General features: G+C 32.7%; 1 long non-coding RNA gene across 1 annotated transcript; it reads right to left on the bottom strand.

Annotated features, from left to right (window-relative positions):
• Positions 1 to 603: 603 nt before the first annotated feature.
• LOC149207548 (uncharacterized) lies at positions 604 to 2,215 on the bottom strand. Its single transcript, XR_016252017.1, has 3 exons — positions 2,058 to 2,215; positions 1,804 to 1,866; positions 604 to 689 (listed from the first exon to the last, which is right to left on the bottom strand). It is a non-coding gene; the product is annotated as an uncharacterized LOC149207548 (long non-coding RNA).
• Positions 2,216 to 5,021: the final 2,806 nt, after the last annotated feature.

The following is a 5,021-nucleotide window of genomic DNA, read 5'->3' as shown; positions in this document are numbered from 1 at the left end:
GAAAAAAAGCATTGGACATTAATGTAAGTGACATCACATAGTATAAAAACAAAATCCAATAATGAAATCTTTACAAGAATCTATAGGGAATGAAGAATGCAAAAGAAATATGTAACTAAAATATTTTTTCAAATTAATTTTCTACATAAAAACCAATCAATAATTTAACTTTTTAATGTAACTTTCTATTCATTATTAATTATTTAAAAACTTTTTTAGTAAGTTTATTTTTTATTAATTAAATATAACTTAAACAAACAAACAAACAAAAAAACTAAATTGAACATGTCTCTTAAATATACACTAAAATTTCATACTATATGTAAATTTCTTATGTATACACAAAAGTTTCACACTATATCTAAATTTGTGAGTGGTCTAAAGGATAATATTGCTCATTTACATTATTAATTAAGTATGCACATGGTAATATCCCACCTTAATCATTTAACCCCATCCCATTAATGCTAATAAATAATAAGAGTAGAAAAATAAAATAATAATAACAAAATGATCAATCAAATTTCCTCTTAAGTAAAATAAAAATAAAAATAAAAATCTCTGGTTATATGTGGGTGGAGCTAGGGTAATGTGTGTACCTACCATGAGATGCCTCAAAGGGGTAGAAAAACCATGATGAGAGGAGTTCCAGACTTGGGGTTGCCTTCCTAATTGCATGACCTGCCATACTGCCATGCACAAAGATGGTTGAATCGCACAGTGATAAAATAAAATTAGATTATATTAATTTAGATTATAGAATAGCAGAGTCGACATTTGCATGGGCTACTTTTAATACACCAAACTAAATTTGGGGGAAAAAAGCCATACAAGACTTTGAAATACACCAAACTAAATTAGGGGAAAAAAACCATACAAGACTTTGAAATACACCAAATTAAATTAGGGGAAAAAAGCCATACAAGACTTTGAAATGATGTTCAGAATAACAATTCAATCAACATCCAAGAAATTCATTAAGGAACCCATTTACACAATAACAATTTAATCAATATCTAAAGAAACCATTAATTAGAAAGGCATTAAAAAGGTTATGGCATTAAAAAGGTTATTCCGCCTTGGCCTATAAAAGAATGAGTCAAGTCACACGACTTCGTTTATACATCAAATGGTTGAAAAATAATTATTATAAAACAAATCAATATCTTATTATTGGAGCTGTAATTTACACTTAATAGTACAAGTACATGAATTTGAAAAGCATTCAAAATAATAGTTACGCGCAGATGCAATAGATAATCAATAATTAAAAACAAACCACTTGTTTTCCATCGCCTATAAAATGATACTTACCATGCAAATGTAATAAATCATTTACAAAACAAAAACAAAAAAACCACCCAACACTCGCCTATCTTGCCATACAACTTTTTTTAACTTTTCTTTCCACCCCAAACAAATCCATAAAAATAAAAAGATTATTGGAAAACAAATCTATAATTTATAATTAGTCATAGAGTAGAGATTGAGAAATTTGATCTAAGTACTCATCATTATAAGTAGGAGGATGGAAAAGCAGAGGTGAACTTCACTGGTTGACTGGTTAAGGAAGAGGATTCCCTATCACCTTGAAAAGTAGGAAGAAGGAGTAAAAAAACAATCCTCGTGGCCTGGCAGGGCATTGACAATAATGATGATATGCAGGTCCGAAATAATGTCAAGCAGGAACACTACTAGCCTGGTTATGTGTTGTAAAGATCAAGATGGAAAGGCCACTTGAAAGGGAAAACCAAGCAATGACGCAGAGACTATGCGAGTGAGGAATAAAACGCAGCAATATACCTGGAACCGAGATAGAAATTCGTTGCCAGTTGCCATAAGAGATGGATGTCCTATCAAACTAGCCTGAAAATGTGTAAAAAAATGAATCATAATCCAACCAACTAAAATTGTTAACCCAATCAACTGCAAATTTGAAGCTCTAAACCGGACTCGAGTACAGAACTCTAAAAGAAAATTCTAAACAAAACTCAAGTACAGAAATTCTAAATCAACCACAAATTCTAAACAGAATTCTTCTAGGTCGAGAGACATACCCAGAACCAGCGGTTAGAAATCCAAATCCATACCCAATAGCATTAGAGGCCGGACCAGCTCCTCTTAGCTAGTTCCAGTTTCAAGAGAAAAAAGACCACCTACTATGCAAACACTGATGAGGGAAGCCCGAAACCTTCAGGTCCTTCGTATAGACAGCAAGCTCCTGCACATGCATAAGTTGTAAGTCACAGAAAAACAAATGTCATCTCTAACAACTTGCGCTCTCTCCCAGAAATGTAAGCTTCGGTTCTATTTCTGAAAAATTGAAATTCTAAATCGAACTCAAGTACAGAACTCTAAAAGAAATTTTAAATGCGACAACACTATCACTACTATGTACAAAATAACAAAACGATGGCACCGCATTCGAGGAAGGAAAACAGAGCATACATTTTGGGTTTGGCCATTTGCAGGGCAAAGCTTGGATGTTTTCTGGTTTTGAGTGCAATTAAGCAGCTCTTCCAACCACCTCCAATAAAGTGCTTGCATCATGTACAAACTCTACATGAACTCGTGCTCGGACAGCAAGCTCCTGCACATGCATGGGTTGGCAGCCACAGAAAAACAAATGTCATCTCCAAGAAATCGCAATCTCTCCCATAAATCTAATCTTCTGTTCTATTTCTGAAAAAATGAAATTCTAAATCGGATTCAAGACCTCTAAAAGAAAATTTAAATACCACAACACTGGCACAATTTGTTCCTCTATTTGTTCCACAAATTTGAGCGCACCAGTCATGCTGTAAAACTTCGGTGACCTCGCCTGGTGGTGACGCTTTTATATATGTATTAATTTGGTATGACGTTATTTCAATCATTTAGTGAAGAGCGCTGCAAGAGAATGGCTTCCTTTTAATGGATCTTTAAAAGAAAAGTAATTACTTAGCAGTATGATTATCTTGGCGAAGTCGTTTGTATTCGTGAGCTCCTTTCTTTTCCATGGAATCTGTTACACAAACACACACCAGGAAAAATTCTACATCACATTTACACCACTGCTATGTGCAAAATTACAGGAGAAAATCAGCATTACATTTACTGATAAGCTATGTGCAAAATTAAATTACAAGAGAAAATCAGCATTACATTTACTGATAAGCTGAATTACTGCTCTGGACAAAATAACAAAACCAGAGCACTGCGCTTTGTACTAAATGCAGTTGCAGAAAAGAAAGCAGAGCATACAGCGAAGATAAAAACTGGGCGGTTTTGTGGCTTTGAGTGCTTAATCGACTCTTCCAACCAACTCCAAGGCAGCGACTGCAACCTGTACAAACTCGTACTCGGACAGCAAGCTCCTGTACAAAGTCGTGCTTCGAGCCTTCGACAGCAGGCTCTCCATGCATTCGTTGAAAACCCCGGAAAACAGATGTCATCTCTTCATAAATTGAACTCTCTCCAGAAATGTCATCTCGGGTTCTATTTTGAAACCCACGACACCCACCTGCGCGCCCGATCTACTCTCTTGGACCACATTATGGTATACTTAAGCAGTCGTTATGGTTTTTTCTAGTGAATGATAACAGTGTTGTTAAACGTTTTTAATACTTAATAGAAATGATTTCGAAGTTAATAGAAATGCTATTGTTAAAAAGTTACTAATATTTTTAAAGGTATGAAAACGACAGGTAACTAACAGACACATCAGCGCATCAAATTTTGTGCTCAACGTTTAAGTTTGTGAGAAAGATATTCTCCACACCTCCTTTTCAACGATTAAAAGCGTTTCAACGATTAAAAGCGTGTGTGGGAAAGAAAGTGGTCGGGATTCGGGAAGGACCAAACAAAATAAATGATGGAGAATCTATTAAAAAATTAATTTTATTATTATTTTATAATTAATTGCATTTTCTACATATTAAAAAAAGAAAATTGTTACAACTTTATTTATTAAAAAGTTATTAATATTTTTTTAATTGAATGAAAGGATGGGTAACAAATATACATGTAAGCTCATCAACATCTTTGTCAAGAATATTCTCCATAATTAAAAATGTGTGGCCAAGGTGGCCAACTAAAATGCATGAGGGAGAATCTTTTAAAACAATTTAATTTTTCTAATTATATAAACATCTTAATTTTATTAATTATTTATATAATTAGTTAAGAATTTTGTTGAACATAGTTTTCCAAATTGATGTAAAATTTTGAATACTCAATTTTTTAAAAATTCAAAATATTTTGTTAAATTAGAATTTTTTCAAATGATATAAAATTTTAGGTTATTTATAAAATATTGATTTGAAAAGTTTGTAAGAAAATTAAATTTTAAAATAGTAAAACTAAAATTTAAATTATTAAATATTTTATTTAAAAAATAATATAATAAATAAAATTATTTTTAAAATGAATTAATTATTTATTAAAGTAATTTTTAAAAAAGAATTAAATAGAAGCCAATTAATATCAATAAGATTTTAAATTAATAGTGAATAAGAGTGTTGTTAAGTTTTTTTTTTGTGATAGTTTATTGGTACGGATGTGTTATGTAACATTTTCGTTCACTTTTTTAGGTTTTTTCTTGAGTGCTATAAGGTGTTACTTTCGTTCAACTCGACCTCTATATTTTTTTCATAGACAACTTGGTCTCAACTTGTTTGAAACTAAAATTTAATACCACCATCATGATAGACTCATCAAGAGCTTTCTCGCAGTATAATTTTTGTCACGATTTGAGCTATGGATCAAAAGTTATGGCCATTTGAACTTGGCCCTTTTTAGGCCTTGCCACACCAGTGCACATTGTCATTCATATTCCACCGTGGCACAAGCCACATTATACTTCGCCTAGCCCACTAGATGATTGTTTTATTGTTATGTGCCCCTTTATTATTATAACCCAAATCTCAATCTCGGTGTGTTTTCCCCCTAGTCCACAGTTGTACAGATCACAGATGGCCCAAGGCAAGACGACAATTCCTTCCATGGCAATCGACAGGAGGAATTCCTCGTCTCAGCCCCCA

This window comes from Pinus tabuliformis, chromosome 1_2, assembly GCF_031772625.1.
Source record: "Pinus tabuliformis cultivar Carrire ecotype Pingquan chromosome 1_2, CPIR1, whole genome shotgun sequence".
NCBI lineage: Eukaryota > Viridiplantae > Streptophyta > Pinopsida > Pinales > Pinaceae > Pinus > Pinus tabuliformis.
Note: the sequence above shows the minus strand (reverse complement) of the source record. Positions and strands in the feature narration are given on the sequence as shown.